We start from the raw sequence: 18,613 nt of genomic DNA, 5'->3' as shown, positions 1-18,613 counted from the left end.
ATTTCAGCGCACTGACATTTGGAATGCCCCTTTATTAACTATACAGCATTTATTATCTGCTCACCTGTCTCCAGTCAGAAATGTTCTTTCTCGCTTGTACCCACCACCTTCCCGTTTGCCTCCCTTCCGCCACTGTTTGATCGATTCGTCAGGCGTCTTGCCTTATCCTCTCCAGTTCACCTTGCTCCATTCATCTCTGACCATATCCGTCCGGGGGGTATTCGCTCAGACCTCGCACATATCTGTGGGCATAGATAATGCCCAAGCCTGCAGTGGCACCCCATAGTCCCGAGCTCGAGAAAATTTATTACATAGACATTTCTCAGCCGTGGCAGTGCTTCAGCACCATGGCCAGCGGTCTTGCCCAATATGCAGCGTAATCTAACTATCTAGCTTCTCGAGTGCAGTCGTCAGTGCAGACCCCTTGAAGAACTTTGATGATCGGTCCACCACATGGAAAGACGCTCTCCTGCGAGAGCCGGACGATCACAAGAAGTCCGTTCTCCAGTGAGAATGTATGCATGTAATGCTTAATCCAAATTTCAAATGGTGAACTAATGAATCCCTATCTTGCCTTTTTACTGCACTTGTCTGTTGGAATAATTTTCATATTTTGTTTTTAAATATGCTATATAAATTAAACTTACTTACGTACTTATTTACTTACTTACTTACTCACTTACTTACTAACTTTAAATGTAACAGTAAGGCATATGATAATTTCCTCCCTTTCATAGTAGGTCAGTTAATTGAGTTTACTTTGCTAGTTTTGGTTAGTTACACACATGAAAAGGTGTCCTTGGCTACGTCAGAAATGTTTTCCTTATTCCAACATCCAACAAGATTCCAAATTCATGTACTGTGTATAGACCAATGTGGTGAACAGGTCTATACAAGAACTCACATAATTTGAGACGTTGAGATGTAGACCTAAAGATATTCTATATAGGCCTACTACATAAATACACAAATACGTTTTGCTTACTTACATAACTGTCTATACTAATTATGTGGTGATGCTTTGGATTTTGTAGCCGTGGTCCTGGTTGGTGTTACAAAAAAATCCTATGAAAACAACAGTCTTGTTTGAGTTGAACTTAGACATTTGCATACAGATATGTCCACAGAGACACGATATTGAAGATGAGCTGTGTTCTGTATTCGAGTTTTCGAGTTTGTTTGTTTATGCAGCCAACAAGAACAAGCTTGCCCAGGCCAGTTACATTCAGATGTTAAGGTGTGTGTAGTGCGGGACACAATATTCGGCTGTCGTGTATCGGGAGGAACATGTGCTGCTACTCACTGATTTTAAATGGTCTTATTGTTTGTGTTCCGTGCCGGGGGAGAGGCTGGCTGTTCTATGTTAAGCGCCGCTGACAGGGAAGCAGCACTACAGCCAGCTCTCGCACATTGCATCTTGTTGACTAAAGTAACAATAGTGTTGCTGTTTCACATAAGTACATGTCGGTAGGATAGACTAAAACATCCAGTGGTCAAAAAGACAAATAGTACAATTTTCCACAGGGGTGATTGATTTTGCAGAATAATTGACGGATGTGAAGTCTAGGTGACAGTTGATTTCACTGAAAGTCGTTTGTACTTTAACTACGTTTTGTGTGGATGTTTAACTGCAGGCTCCCAAAGGGTTGGTGTGGTTACATGTTTTGGATCAACATGGTTTGCATGGTTGGCTGTTGACAAAGGCATATTTATGGATTTCGTTATGCTTTTCTAAAGTTGACCTAAGACTGGTACTGGACCTGCCATCATCACATTTCACCCTGACACCCTTTGACATTTTAGTAGGGAAACATTTTTTGTTCTCATAGGCAATCATTCCTCTTGAAGGCATGAAGTTTGTGCTGTGAAACTCTTTGGAAATGTGTTTCAGTTTAGCTTCCTCAGAAATAATTTTGTTGTGCACAAGGAGTTTGTTTTTAAACTTTTAAACATCTGAAAATGTGGCACTTCCCAAACAATGAACAAAGAGGCCTATTCAGCCAAATTACCAGGACATTTTGCCTTCATGGTGTTCAGAAAAGGAATTTGATATGTTAGAGAAAACCAGAGAGCCTTTTTCATATTCACATGATCTGTTGCTACGCCACCTTCCCTAATATTCTGAGATACAGCCCTGTCTGTCTCTGTTCAGTATTTTTTAGTATAGGCTACATTTTGACCACTTGGACAAGAAAACTGGTTATTTATGTAACGGTCAGATTTGGTACAGTGTCAGGGGCGCTGTGGCACAGCGCGCTAAGCCCCCCACATTTGGGCTTGCATGCCCACGGTGACCCCGGTCCAAATCCGGCTGGGGTAATTTCCCGATCGAACCCCGTCTCTCTGTCCCACTCACTTCCTGTCACCATCTCAGACTGTCCTATCAAGTAAAGGCATAAAAGCCCTTAAAAATATATATATATATAAAAATATTTGGTACAGTGTCACAAAGCGTGTGTTCACTGAACTTTAGTGTAAGGACACCTTCAGGATTAATTACAGGTGCTAGTTTGGCATAGTAATTCTTGTCAGATACACTAAAGCATGGAATGTTAGATCAATCAATCAATCAATCAATCAATCAATCAATCAATCAATCAATCAATCAATCAATCAATCAACCAATCAATCAATCAGTGTTCATGGAAGAATTTTGTGTTATCATGGAGAACAGACTCCTTTGTGGGTTAATTTTTATGCTTCACATAGGTGCCATAACATGCAGCATCAGGTTTCAATCCACAGATGGTCAGAAGCTTGCCCTTCATTGTATTCAAATCATAGATGAGTACCAACAACGCTGATGGAAAAATACAGATTGTATTTCTATTTTGTGATTATCCATGAGTAAAATAAACACCCGGGTTGGATGGAAATACAGTTATTGTAGTTACTCGATATCTTGGCACAATCTAAAAACACGGACTCAATGGAGAATGGCAGACGTAGCCCATATGTACCAAATCATCTATATCCTTCAATTTATATATACTTCTGCAATTCCAAGGGGACTGAGACGTTCGTCAATGTAAGTTTTCTGATTTTTTTTAAAGAAACCTAGCTCCTGATTTGGTAAATGGAAAGATGATACTGTAAATCATCTTTTTTGACTTCGTTTCATCAGGATTTGATATTTCCAACAATGCTTCTTGGGAGCTCAAAGCTATTGGAGAAAGCATGTGGGTTATGTAATATCCCACGAGTGAGAGTAGCTCAGTCAAGGATGCTCACGTCTGTGGTTAAGGCCGTCCACACGCAAGTTTGTCCATTCCTCCTTTTCCCTTCCTTCATTCAAGCTGACAAATTTGTTTTTAAAATCACCACCTGTCATTCAGTCCATCACATTAAATCAGTAAGATGTTGATGTTGTACCACTGAACCGTTAAATTACATCAAATGGTGTGCTTGCTAAAAAAGAAGTGTGTGAATGAGCTCGTTCCAAAATATAAACGGACTCAAGATTACCACTCGTCTAATCAGAACATGATAAATCAGTCAGCTGGCTCTAACTCTTGGCCAAATATCAGCCATTTTTTCTCAAAAAACATAAATACATCTCTGTTTTACAGTCCACAGAAGCCTTGAGTTTCCTTGGCTTATTATGCGTTTCTCATCCTCCTCCATTCTCCAGTCAAATCGCTCCAAAGAAAACAGACGGCAAGACGTCTTGATTGGTGTTTACCCTCCTACTCGAGATATATACCGTGGCTTTTGGCCACATCAAAGGCCATTCTTTAAGTGCTTCAATAAGTAGCTGGGGTAAGACGCGTCAGTAATAGTGGCAGCAGTGGATGGAGGCTGATCTGTGAAGCTGATGGAACCCTGGAAATGAATGCATCATCCTCCCATCCTGTGAATTGTTTCCACTGACCGTAGCCCTGAGTGGGCCTCACTCATTGGCCATTTCCACTGACACTGATGGTGGGGCACGAAGAGACACTAAATTGCAATCAGCTCACAACCACCTGATATCAAACAAATTAATGGAAGATGCATTAGGAGACCATTGTGGCGTTAGTTCTCTAAATGTAGTCACACGCAGGCTGCTGAGAGGAAAAGTCATTTTCAAATTTGGCTGAAGTCAGGCGGTCAGGGAATAGTTTGAACGTTGCGGTTCAGTTTTTTGCTGAAGCCATTAAGATATCAGCAGCATGGGAATCAGCAGGGAGACTAGCGATGAAGGGTATAGAAGACATTTGCCTGCATATGTCAGGAGCTATGTTTTTGTTGGAATGTGACATACTAAAGAGGATTGGATATGGATGAAGTGTACAGGACACCTTGATGGTTGTGCATAAAAGGAAAGGACATCAGGAACCTTCTGCATGAACAGCCATTGTACTGTATAGCCTAATGGTCTGTTTTGGCAGACCTGTCAAGGGACCATTGCAGTACACAACTCATTAGGAATTGGAATGATGGAATCAGATGCTTTATTTAAAAAGTCATTTTAATTCCATATGCAGCCATGTTTGTGAGTGGGAAAATACATTAATGACATTCAGGAACATTTGAGAGGAAGCATATGCAGCTTCTTCCACTCGTTGAACAGATGACATTGCCTGGATTTTTCCTCTGTTTTTATTGGAGACACTAAGTAGGTAATGAAGACAGATCTTTCTTCCTATAAGCATTATTTCAAAATGTTAAGTCGTGAAAAAACTCTAGGATAAACATTAAGTTCTTATTCTTGTCAGCTCAAGCATTTAGATCGGCCCTCTTCTCATACTGTTTCCTGATTGGCTCAGACCAGTGTCTATGTAGAGGATGGACCAATGGGCCGCCCCCTCTAAATTGTGGAATTGTGAAAACAACAACAACAGTCTCTGAGGACTGTCAGACCACCGGAAAATTACCCTGTATGCCAGATGACCAACCCAGCACCGGGGAGGAAACGAATAGGGATATTGTTATTGGACACAAACATTTTGGATTTTCAGCTTGTTTTGAAACTTTCCAGTTAAACTTTATAGGTAGCAAAGACCTAAACACCCCTCTAATAATAGTGAATGAAGATAAACCAGCTTTTCACTAATGCTAATTCAAAGTTACAGCTTTTCAGCTACTGTAAAACTATTGATTGTTTAAAATACTGCTTGAGGACTGAAAACTATGAAAAAGGAAGATGGCTTAGACATATCCATTTACAGATTAGTTGGTAATTTAGCATTGCCCTAAAATATAAGTTGTGTTTGCCAACCACATTGACATTTCTGGCAGGATCTTGTTATTGTGAATGATGTAGCTCGACTAGCAACTAATATTTCTCAGCCTGATTGCTGCAGTGTCATCAAACTCCCCGTTCTGCGAAATGTTTTTCCACTATAGTCCCAACCTTTAAGCTGCGGCACGTCTGTTTATCACATCATGTCTGTCTCCCTCTCCATCTCTCTCTCCCTCTCTCTTCATCTCTGTCTCTCCATTTGTCTTTCTCAACATCTCTCTCCCCCCCCCCCCCCTCTCTCTCTCTCTCTCTCTTTCTCTCTCTCTCTCTCTCCCCCGCCACCCAGACATACCTAAATATTGAACCAGAGTGAACTTGTGTTATGCAAGCTTAAAAATGTAGTGTGAGGTTAGTGGCAACAATTTCAACCACCATTTACTGTAAGATCGGGACTACCCACTGTTTAAATACAGGCTTTTAAAGGTTTATTCTAGATTGGTGATTTTACTGCTCGTAGTCAATTGTATGCTGTCTTGTCCACTGTACCGTAATAGATTGAACATATCTTGAACATTTTTAGTTTTTTTTCTTGTTACAAAACTCTACGTCAATTTGTTTTATGGACATTTCAGATGATCATTTTACAGGCAAGTGTACATTTATATCAGATCGTCTTTGATAGCATCACAAAGTTCACAAGAGTTCATACAGTCACTTTTTCTAATTTCCACCAAAAGGGAACCACTATCTTCAAACTGTGGTGATGCAGAATGGTTTATTGATGACTTTTTGATTCATTTTGTTACCAGACAGAACAAGCAAACAGAGAGCGAAACACTGGCAGAAACATAACCTCATTGACATAAGTAATGACCTCTTATATGACAAGTAATGGCGGATAGTGATAGATGATGAGTGATAGGGAAACCAAACTCATATACTCTGTCCATGTCTGCAAAGATGCAGACCATTAGTGGCTTTTGACTTTTGGGTCGTGTTTTGTCTGGTATGATTTTTGACTCACTCAAATATCTGTTTTGTTTTGTTTCAGTAAAGCCACGGAGGCTGATTGATGAGTTCTTCTTGTTATTGTGAAGAGCAACGGACACCAGGTAAAGATATTAAGAGCCGTTTGCTCAACATCGCTATCCCAGAACTGCACTTTGGCATCTCTGTCTTCATATCATGGTTGGAAGAACACACTCTCACTCGGTAGCACACTGGGTGGGTAAACAGCCTTCAAAACATCACCATTGACTATGAAGAGTACTGTAGACATCTTTATTACCAACATTCAAGTACAGCTAGATGTTGTTTGGAGCAGGAAAACAGGTGCACAGAGTGAAAGGAGGCAGTAGATAAAAACAGCTAAATAAAATATATAGACTACTGTATGAAGATTATAAAATGTATAACATTATATAGGCCTACGGTATGCCTAACTAATAAGCTCATATAGTAAGATATCTAAAATCTACATGAACAATCTTCCCCACTCCTAAAATCACAGCTACAGTAGGTGAGGTCTTTTTACTTGAACATCTACGGCCCCCAACTTCTAGATCACAACTACAGTAGGTGAGAGGTTTTCCTTCCTACAAATCCAAGGTCGATGAAAGCCTAAAGTTGGCCTACTCATTGCAGCCATGTCAGTAAGTACCTTGATATGTTTATTGTGCTTTCACATTTGATTAATGCCCTTCTAGAAAGTTATGTAGGCTGTATGTCCATATTTCTCACTAGTGTAATGAATGGAGATGGAAATATGACGGTATTTAGCATTTTACCTGAAGGCGCAGTGTTGGTTTTAGTCACTTCTTGTGATTTACACGTTGCGATGACGGGCATGTTGAAAGAGGACAATCAGGCAAATTTGTTCTGGAGGCAGGCCAGGGCCACATTTTATTTTTGTCTCCATGAAATCTCTATTTTCGTCTGCCATGAAATCACTCAGTTTGCTAATATCCTCGTATATTATGAGAATTACATCATGCCTCATTGCACACAGCCACTGGTTGAACATACATTATCACCTCCTGTGAAACAGCCTCTTTTGTCAAGGTATGTTAGTTCAACACGATTTTTGATCACCTATTTCATAGTCTGTCAGCTCAACTGTGTTTATTTTGAGGCAGAGTAGACGGATGCCTCACACCTGTACCATTTGTGTTTTAGGGATATGGGAGTTGGGGTATAGCCTTGTCTTGTTCCAGCTTCAAACACAGCAATACATTACAGCAGCCCCATACTGCACACTGTTGCACGAGTGGAACGCTGTAATAGTCATTGAAAAGTGAACTACCTTAGTATTAAACTACAATAACATAACACAGGGCCTTTAGTAATGCACTATAACTTGGTCATTGCAGTAACAGCAGATTTATAACGTTTTGTCTTAATGGGTTAAGTTATGTAAGGTGACTTACAAACAGGACAGACATAGCAAAATGTAGTGTGGGGAATAAACAGTGCAGCAGTGTACTCTATACACACCATTTGTGTTCCAGCGATGCCCTTGCACTTGGTTCAGAAGACAACTGAAAAGGTTCAGCAAAATGACATTTTTTAGCATTGGGTTTGCAGTCCATGCCATATCTTCAACAGCACATTCTAAAACCTCAAGATGAATAGGCCTATCATTGTAAAATACAGCACCAGCACATTTCCGATCATGGCACTATTTTGAGAACTAGCCTAATTAAGGCCCACTGGCCCAGCCATAGGCCATAAGGCTGCACTATGTAAATAAGATGTACAGGAGTCAAAGTCCAACAAGACATCATCATATCATGCATCAATGTGTCAGTCGTATACGAGCTTACACCTCCCTGACATGTTTTTCATGGTAACTCAAGACGATTTGTACCTCTGTCTTGAAAAACACAGGATAATAATTGTCAATTGGTAATGCTGCGGGCAATACAAAAGGGAGATGGGGGAATTGGTGAATTTAGTTGTTTTGCCCCTGTTGTGTAACATTCCCGAGAACACTCGTGCCTGTTTTCTGATTATTTATTAGCTTCGGCTCGCTGCCTCTCCTCTCCTGTTTCGCCTCAGTGATGTTTCCAGGAGAAACATAACCTCAGCGAGAGGCTCCTCGCCTGCCTCACATGAGTCAAGGAGTGGCTTTGGCCAAACTTCAACTATTGGTACCTCTAAGGGTCTCGCCTGCTGGCTTTCAACAGTTGTATGGGTCTCTTTCCTGTGTTGTGGAATAATATGAGAGGCCAGTCCAAAGGGGTGTTCTGAAGGCCTGGTTTTTTCAGTTCCTGTTTTGACTGGATTTCGAAGGACAAAATGTCTTACGATGTAGTTGTTGTCAGGATTGTACTGAATTGTAATGCAAATATTATTGTTGTTGTTGCTGTTGACAATATTTATTATTATTTAGGATATTATTATTATTTACAATATTTCATGAGCTGATCCTTTGTGTGCCATATATTAAATGAACCCCCTTTGTATTTTTTCATTCATATAACATACTATAAGTGACTAGCTAACACGTGTGGCCCACTGGCCATTTAAATTCTCAGACCCTATTTGTAGCCTAACTGAAGTCGTAAATTTCAGAAGGAATCGAAGGCCATGTTGCAAAAACTTAGCTAAATGTTTATAATAATGATTTCTGTTGCAGAGGTTTAATATTGGGAATGTATTTATATAATTTATTTGTGTCTAGACCATGGCAGAGAGGGTGATAAAGTGTCATAAAAATGTAAATTTTGTCACCTACATCTGTTACAGGGCTGACAAATCATTAAATAACATTAAAACAGCTTAATTGTCAGACGAGTCAGAGTAAAATCAAATGGACAGTGCGCTTAAAAGCAAAATCTTTAAAAGTTATAGACTCTTATAAAAAGACCGGATTTGTAAATAGTTGAAAGGACCTTGTTGATTAGTTCGAAATCAACTCTGTAAACAGTGGAATCCACGGCTCATTGAAACTGTTTGCTCTGCTGTTGATGTGAAGGCCATCAGGGGAATAAGCTATGCAGCAGCTTTGCTTCCTGTGGACAACCACGTAAAGCACGTGTTGCTGCATCGCTGAAATCAGCACCATTTTCTAATCTACCCCCCCTTGACTAATGAACATGGTGACGGGGTAACTGCAGAGCTGCTGTACAAACTCAAACAGGAGTCGGTGTTGCTTGCACGATAATCCAGACTGTTTACGGAAAGTGTAAGCAGACCCGTTCTCCATCGATTGATTGATTATTGCAATTTATAGTGCCACACTCTCCGTATTCCGGTAGAGAGGGTGTTCACACGAAAAGCAGTCAGCAGGATACAGGAAATTGCCTAAACACACAATAAAGCAAAATAGGGCCATCATCGCCAAAAAGGAAACAATTCCTAAACACGGGACCATCACCAACAACACCGTCCAAGAGGGGGGAAAAGGATTGAGAAAGAAAATGGGTGAAACTGAAATGTGCTTGATGAAACGGAAATTGATAATGAATGTGAATAAATTGTTAATTAATGGATTGCCGCTCCTAGAATAGAATGCCATTTAGTGTGACCATATACACGAACAATGGCAATCATACACAAATGCACTGAAGTGGGTAGGCCTACAATTGAACACAGCTTGTCTGTAGACCTATGTAGAAAATAGAGGAATGTGTGCATGGGCAGCATATAAGATGCATACTGTCTATATGACTTCGTCAAATACAGCCCCAACCCTAACCCTAACCCTAAATTAACCAAGAAGTGCTACTGTAGAGTTCGTAGCTCAGCCCTATGGGTCATACTGACAAATCACTGGCATAGGCTGCATGTTATGTTTTGGTATGGTTTGAATTGCATAACAGTTTAACCCCTTAAGACACAGTATTATAAATTTGCTGTTACCAGAAGGGCAATGACCAAGTCGTAGTGCATTACTAAAGGCCCTGTGTTATATCATAGTGATTTAGTACTATGGTAGTTAACTTTTCAATGACTGTTACACCGTGCCACTGAGTACAGCGTGCATTAACCCATTTTGTCCTAAGCCCTTTTTTGGAAAGGGTGCCCTCGGCCTATTAAATCCTATATATATCTCAGCCTCCGAAGCACATACAAGCATGAAATGAGTTACATTTAAAAGCTAGGACCCTTGTTTTGCCTTAGAATGTGTTCATTCAGCTGTAACTTACCCACGCTCAAATCTCATATATGCTGCATTCAGGTTCTTGTGTCTCCAGGACACAATGGGTTAAGGGGCTTCAAAACACAAACAGTTTGTGTCCTCCATCCAGCCACATCCAGCCACTCCTGAATGTGTTTGTTTGTTCTGTATGGCTCCTCTCTTAAATTGAATTGGCCTACACACTGTTACTTAACCTCTAAAGCATAACGGATGGAAGTAGCATAATTATGTGAACCTGAATAATGCGTAACACATTGGCCAAAGCCAAGCAGCGAGCAAATCTACCGTACCTGAGGCAATATAATAAGGGCAGGAGGCTCTGCAGCAGGTCTGGAGTGGGAATCTGGTATACAGGCCTTATTTTCCGGTGGGCCGACAATCCCCAGGAGCCATTACCGTTTTCGTTTGTTTAGTTCTTATTAGGGACTGGCCTTACAATTTGGAGGAGGCAGCTGATTGGTCCATCTTCAACACAGACAGTGAGTCAAACAGGACGTCGTACGGAAACAGCTGGTACAGTATGTATGTACTATATGTATGTATGTACTAGGGGTCAGTTAAAGCCAAAAATGCCCAAGTTTTTTTTCTTTTTTTTTGGGGCCAGCCCTGCCCTGTAGTTAGTTGGCCCAGTGTGAGCATCTTTAATAGCTTCCTTCAAGAGGTTGTGAACGGGAAGGGGGAAACTGGCATACTTGACATACAGAGGGCCGAGGGAGGGCTTGTAAGGGCCTGACTCATTGATTCATTGCGGCTTGTTGAAGTGGACAATGCTCCCTTTGAGTTGGAGTTGCATTTGTGTTTGTTTTTTTTCCTGTGTGTGTGAGAGAGAGAGAGAGAGAGAGAGAGAGAGAGAGAGAGAGAGAGAGAGAGAGAGAGAGAGAGAGGTTGGCCTGTTGTGGGAATTCCTCCTCCCACCCCATCCGTCCCGCTCGGTCCGTCAGACATTTCTTCCTGGCTGTGTAATACGATGGATGTGGTCACCGATCATCACCATGACGACCTGTCCCAGCTGCTGACTGTCTGCTGGCCGTCACCGCAGCCCGCGTTCCAGGGCCGAATGTCAGAGATGATTTTCCTCTCATTACTCTGGATTGGGTGACTTGGTTTCGTGTGGCGTGTTGTGTCTGTGCCTCTGAGGTAGAAAAGGGGGTGGTGCGGGTAGCGATGGTGGTGGCGGTATAGTGGTGGTGGTGGTGGTGGTGGTGGTGGCGGTAGTGGTGATGGCGTTGAGGGGGGTGTCTTTTCCCCTCCTGTGTCTGAATTGAGCAAGGATAAGATGGAACAAATTACAAAACACTAAAGGGATCCTTCTTTTTCTCTTTCTTTTGTTTTTAAAAAATATGTTTTTCGTTTTTCTTCCCTTCTCTCCATCTCAAGTGATTTTTGATTTTCCCAGCTGTATTCATTAAAAGGGAAAGTCCTATCAAAGACCTAATGTTCTGTATCTGTACATTTGCCAGGTCGAGTTTATCACCACGACATGTTGCGAGAGCAGGGCCGCTGACCGCTTCGGCCGGGCCCGGGAGAAAGTTATCCGTCATACAATGGAAGGGGGACCCAATTGTGAAGCCCCCCTTCTCCCTGGGCCCGGGACAACTGACCCCTTCTGCCTTCACCCCCCAGCCCCCTTGTTGGCTTCCCCATTGCGAGAGTCACATAATCCAGAGAGTACAAGAACTGAGATCAGTCTCTGAGCGAATGCTTCCTGTGTTGTTTATGTAGGGACCATGCCAGTGGCGCAGACATTCATATCTGGTCTGCACCTGGGTCTAGTGTATGAGTGCGGAGCCAAGTTTGAAGTAACATTGCAAGACTCAGCATTAACGTACAGTACTCATTTTCAGAGGCAATTTCTCTTTCAAGTCTTCCATCCCTCTTATTACATGTTATTTGCTTTGATGATAGATCACAGTTGAAGTCATGGATGTATGGATTGTGTTATAGTAAGTAATGTATATATTCTTTCTCTGTGGTTCTTGCTTTAGGTAATACTATGTGGTTACACACATCACAGAGAGTACATTATCTCAGCACGTTGCTGAGTCATGGCTTTTAGGCTGCTGTTTCCACACAGCCCAAACACAACTTGCATAGCCCTCCAGACTATGACATGAAATGTATAGTCTGGGCTCGCGCCGTAGGCAAAGCCCATCCCAATGACTTACTATGCAGATTTAAACCGGGACAGAGAGACAGAGGCGCATCTTGCCACCAGGCAAGGCAGGCAGCCGCTTGGGGCCCCCAAGCCCCTAGATAGTGAATAACAGCCCACACTGTACAGTAGTGGTGATTTTGGTTCAAATGTTCATTATTTTGCATTTTCGCTTGGGGCCCCACCTGACCCTATTGCCTCTGCAAAGAGAGTGTTGTATAAGAAAGTTGTTCTCAACCTTTTGTTAACAAACGCACCCTTGACCTGCCAACGTTACCCTTAGTATTAAAAAAAATCAAGTAGACTAATGCAAATGGCAATGGCAACACATATTCTGCCAGCAGGGTTTGGTGTAGTTTACTAGGCTACTGCTAAATGCTATTTTTTTTCTAACTTTGGCTGTTACTGGCAGCTATAGGTTGATGCCAAATGTTTAGTACTGCCAATCAACTGGCAGTTGCACACCACGCAGGTAGTCAGTAAATGAGGCTTTTATTCACCTTTTATTTGAGTGGAACACTGTAAAAAATAAATATGACGACGGTAGTAACGGTTCTGCAATGGTGCCTTTGAACATTTAGTAGCGAAGAACTCACAATTGATGGTCCACACTGGCCCTACTCTTTGTTGGAGTTTGATGGTGTGTGTCAAGGTTGTGGTCTCTCCCATGTGATCTTTCCCATGATCTATCCCATGTCACACCATCTGTCATAAATCACAGGGTTTAGTCAAATTGGAAAGAAAGATTTGCCAGATGTATTCGTCTCACAAATATATCGGACCACAGCCATGATGCACCCCAACTCACTGATCTCAAACGTCAGTCTGGACTTTCAGTTCGTCACGAGAACTAGTGCATACAGGATTGCTCACATTTAGGACAACACTTGGGAATGGTAGCTGTGGGATTTTATTTGACCAATTATACCAATGCGTTTTAAAATACTGTACCACCCTAACTATATTCAGAATTTATGACTGTGTGACTTTCAATTGAATACTTTTAAATTATAAATAGGCTCTTGTTTGCCTGTAGCAGGGAGGCAGGTTTTTTTTTCTAGCCCAAACCCTTATTTTGGTGTTGTGGCGGCTCATTTGTGTCCACACAGTGTAGAAAATTACAAAGTGTCGTGAGGGCAGTGATATGTGAATATCCTGGCAGAGAGAGAGAGGATAACACAACCACAAAAAAGTGTGTGGATCCTTTTCAATGAAAGTGGAGGGACACTGCAGCAAGATGTTGGGCTAGTCCAATAATGCAATATGGCACTGATTTGTTTTAATTGCTGGGGATGGCACACCACAGTGGGTAGTCGTTTTAACGCAGCCTGTTATTTAGTAAATTGCTTGCACCTTTCCCCCTTGACCAAAGAATATAATGACACGGATCAGACCTGTTTGGTTGCAAATTCTTTCAAGGCACATTATCTGGTCATCAACCCCTCATTACGTCTCCTCTTAGTTTTTGCGCTCCTGAGCCACTGGACCTTCAACAATATTGCACACAGGGCCCCAGGGTAAAACATAGATAGGCCCCCCGATACAACCTGCCAAGTTCATAATAGGGCCCTCACCACACCAACATGGTCGGGCCCTGAGCCCAGGGGTAAATGCCCTGCTTGCCCACTCTATAGCGTCGCCACTGGAACTTCTCAACGTGCACTGATGGTCCATTGCCACTGGCTCAACACTGTCATCACAACATTATACAGCGCTGGTTTCTGTCAGGCAATGGAGATTTATGTGCTGACATGACACTAAGTTGGGGGGGAGAGAAACGTGGCCGCCAGACTCAAGACTCTTACCTGAATGCCACAGGTAAAACAAACAGATACCTTCTCTCACACGTGTTGCGGTAAGTAGAAATTTGCTGAGCCCTTGCAGCTGTCGCAGCCTATTCCATCTCCCAAAGTATTTTGGCCAATCTACTGTAAGATTTGAGAACACATTTGTAATTATAGTGTCTTTATTTGCCAGAGGTGATGGATTCAAACCAAGGGAAAGAGTATATACCACTCAGACTCATCACGACACCCATTCTACAGTACCCTTCACCCCCAAGCAAGGTGAACTGCTAACCGTGTTGGGCAAGTTACTCAAAAACTGTAATGCATTACTGATTACATGTTACTGTCTTTTCAAAGTAATCCTACTTTTGCCTACTTAAAAAAATAACTAAATGAATCATGACTTTTTCACCTCCCATCCAGTAGGTGTTTCGGCAGCATCCAGACTGACAAGTAGGTTCAGGAATAGCTTCTTTCTGATCCACCACACTGAACACCATTAAATTCCAGGTTACAGTAAAACGTATTGTAACTTAAGTCATTGACATTGTATTTAGTATACGTATACAGCTTTCCCCCTGTTATGCCTTACATTACTTAGTCACACCAAAAACTAATGCATTACAGTAATAAAATTACTTTTATAATGTGTTGCTCCCAACATTGACTGCTAATGTTGTGGGTTGTGGGTATGGTCTACTCCGTGTTTCCCCACGTTTTAGATGTAGTAGATTCATTGGGTTTAAAACGACCTAAAAGTATTGTTTGTTTGTCTTGTTTCTCCCAGAGCTTCTAATATTGGAGTTGGAGTCCTGAGAGCACTCAAGGACAACCGACTGGAGGAGTCTGCGAATGCTGGTTAGTCACTGATGCTGACACTGACAGAGAGAGTACTGGAACAGCCCCACAAGGTTCCCACAGTCGCGGTCAATACACTGCAGATCCAGCCACAACAGCGGTAAAGTGTGTGTGTGTGTCTGTGTGTGTCTGTGTCTGTGTCTGTGTGTGTGCATGCGTGTGTGTGTGTGTGTGTGTGACTCTTCCTGCAAGCATTTGTGTGTGTGTGTGTGCACGTGTATGTGCATGCTGTGTGTGTGAGTGTGCATGTGCGTGTGCGCGCGTGTGCATGCTGTGTATGTGTGTGTGTGTGTGTGTGTGTGTGTGTGTGTGTGTGTGTGTGTGTGTGTGTGTGTGTGTGTGTGTGTGTGTGTGTGTGTGTGTGTGATTGTGCGATTGTGCATGCAAGCATTTGCGTGTGTTTTTGTCAGTATACTTAGGGAGTGTAGTGAGCAACAGGCATCCCAGTGCCCTGGATAAAGACTTCAGCACTTGACCCTTTGGGGAGGTGTCATGTTTCCAGGGGGGTCATGACCAGGTGAAATGTGGAAAAAAAGACAGGAGTCTTTCTCTCTCTCTCTCTCTCTCTCTCTCTCTCTCTCTCTCTCTCTCTCTCTCTCTCTCTCTCTCTCTCTCTCTCTCTCTCTCTCTCTTTCTCTCTCTCTCTCTCTGACTGTCTGGAGAAGTTGAAAGTGATTAGCAAGGCAGAAGAAGGAAGGGGGTGGGGGTAGGGGGTCCAAGCCAGAGGGCTTAGGATGGAGGTGGTGTCTTGAAATGAAATCATGGGCTCTATGCTGTTTGAATGGCTTTTGGGTGGCTTGCAGTCACATACGGTAAGAGTAGTAGAGGTAGAAGCTTGCTAAACAGATTTTTAGTGCCACCTAGTGGTTGTTACCCCCTGCATGTATTTTGATTTACAATCTGATTACTGTTTTGATGAAAGGGGAAGATTTACTCTAAGCTTGATGGCAGTACATCATGTCGAAAGCATTAACACAGCACAAGCCTTGTTTTTGGGGCTTTCTTAAAGCATATGGAAGGGGGCTTGCTTAAACCTAGCTTTCAAATTGATGGCCTCGCATGTAGACTTGGTACAAAAGAGGTCTGACAAAAGTTATCTACACCAGGGGTTCCCTACCTTTTCCAACTTGGGGCCCACTTGAACTTTTCACAATATTAGCCCAATAAAGCATAAAACTCAAATATATCAACAGCAACACACACAAAAATATGATTTTGATTTTTAGAAGATGCTTTCAAGGCCCACTAGGAATACCTTCAGGGCCTATGTGGGCCATGGCCCACAGTATGACAATCACTGCTCTACCCTTTAACATGTGTTATGTAAAAAAGGATAACATACTGTATTGAATTGTCTTTAGGAAAGCCATCCTTGAATCAAACAGCAGCTACTGTGCCAGAAAAGCCTCCTGCTGCTCTTAACAAAAAGTTGGAATAGGTTGGGAAAAGCCTTCACTGTTCAGAGGACAATTGTGTTCAATGGTCTGTGCAAAACTGCACACTGTCAGTCACTCTCCAATCATAAAGCCTGTGGAAAATGGCCCACACCGTTCTTGTACCACAGTGAGATATTTTTAGAATGTCAGAGGTGGAAAATGCAATTAATTGCTGCTGTTAAAAACCTCCCTGTAGAGCTCACAAATTGTGGAGGTCCAGACAAACCCGATAACAATATTTCATATCGCGGATGACATGTTTATTTAGGGAAAGGAAAGAAAGTGTGAGCTTTTGCTTTTACAAGGGACTTGAACATCGTAAAAGTGTTTCAGTTCCATTAGCCGTTACTTTACAGACTTGGCTGGAGATGCTTCATCCCTGGGCATGATAAACTTGACGTCCGTGTTGCCACTGGCTCAGCACAATATCCCAAGGAAATCTCACCACTTATCTACTACGTTAAATGACGTTGAGCTTCTTTGTTATCTGAAACAGAGCAGACGCACCGCCAAATGATGCTCTAAGAGGTGAGCACTGTACCTAATAAAAGTGAGAACTAAATCACCAAAGAATGAACATTGCCAATGCTTAACTGCTATTCCAGAGTCGGAGTCAGTCATGGAATCAGAGGAAATAAGGGGGGGTATGTGTTGGGGGAGAGATTGTCATGAATAGGCTTTGGTCCTTCCTGTAATTTTCCCCCCCTTTGTATTCCTCTTGTGCAAGCCCAGATGGGGATAATTCAGTTCCATATGTGTGTATGTGTTGCCCTGTACGCTGCAGACTACAGACTGCAGAACCGACCTGTCTGGCATTTCCCATCTTAAAGTCGGTCAGAGGGGCTCTGGAGATGTTACCGGCGAAAGGGAGTGAACGGAACGCTATTACTTTCATATCATTCTGCTATTTTTCATCCTGAAGAATAACAGTTGCTGCTGTGTTGTATATTATAAGATATCACATTACTGGAATGCATATAGGCCAATAATCCACGTTTATTACAGGGTTTACCAAGAGAGGTTGTGGGGAGTATAAGACTTGAGATTAAGTAATGCATTCATTTTTATACAAATGTAACTTGTCTTGAAATGAATACCTGGTGGCTAGAGCAACATCCATGATTTTTTATATCCACAGTGGTGTTTGTCATTTGAAAGTTATTTCCCTGGTTGATCCCACATTGTGGTGTGGCACCGTGCCTGTTCTTGCTCAGTTGCAAGAGAAAGCTGCATCAGCGTTGAATGAGGCACGTTTATATATGTTAACACACGTGCAAATGTGCATCGGGCAATATATATACACGCTCCAGTGTATGTGTGAGCGCATGTGCTTGGATGTGTGTGGTCCCTGCCCCTGGCTGGGTACCCTGCCAGCTTAAGAAATCACTCCATCCTCAGGTACTGGGTCAAAAAAGACCAGCCTGGTTTGTACGTACGCAAGGGTTCTGTTTATGATTTCGGCACACCTCTTGAAGAAAACCTTGCTCCCTGCACAATCTCAGCCAGCACAATGTACTAAGGCCAACAAAAACAGCCATGGAAATGTTTTTGCAGCAATTTAAATTGACAAATGAAACAAACCCAATTCACCAATCGCACCCATGTTATGTGGCGAAATGGCCGTGAAAATCGATTCAACATCATTTTTGGATGCTTTACGTTACGTAAATTGGATATTTCCACAGAACCAATTCCCAAATGTCAAAATCCCAAACACATGAATAACACACTGTGTAAAAAAATCCCCCCCTCCACCAGTTCAGTTTCTGGAGAGGATCCCAACAGTACAACACAAAAGGGGTCTGCACTCTGTTGTCCAAAAAACGAAAAGTTTTCGGCTACTAATATTTGCCATGGCTGCAGCGTAAATCAAAAACAGATGCCACCACCACCATCATCATCTCGCCCCTGACCCTCTGACGTCAGCCAGGGCCGGTAGCCTAAAAGAGAACATTGCCATTTCACTGCGAAAAAGCCACAGCTTTACAGATTTCCCCCCTCAAGACAGCTGGGCATGACTTAGACACAGTCAGGCGAGGGTTTCCCGAAAATCTCATCTTGCCTCAGGAACAG

The sequence above is a fragment of the Engraulis encrasicolus genome, chromosome 19 (genome assembly GCF_034702125.1).
Source record: "Engraulis encrasicolus isolate BLACKSEA-1 chromosome 19, IST_EnEncr_1.0, whole genome shotgun sequence".
NCBI lineage: Eukaryota > Metazoa > Chordata > Actinopteri > Clupeiformes > Engraulidae > Engraulis > Engraulis encrasicolus.
The sequence above is the reverse complement of the archived record's forward strand: the minus strand, read 5'-3'. Positions refer to the sequence as shown.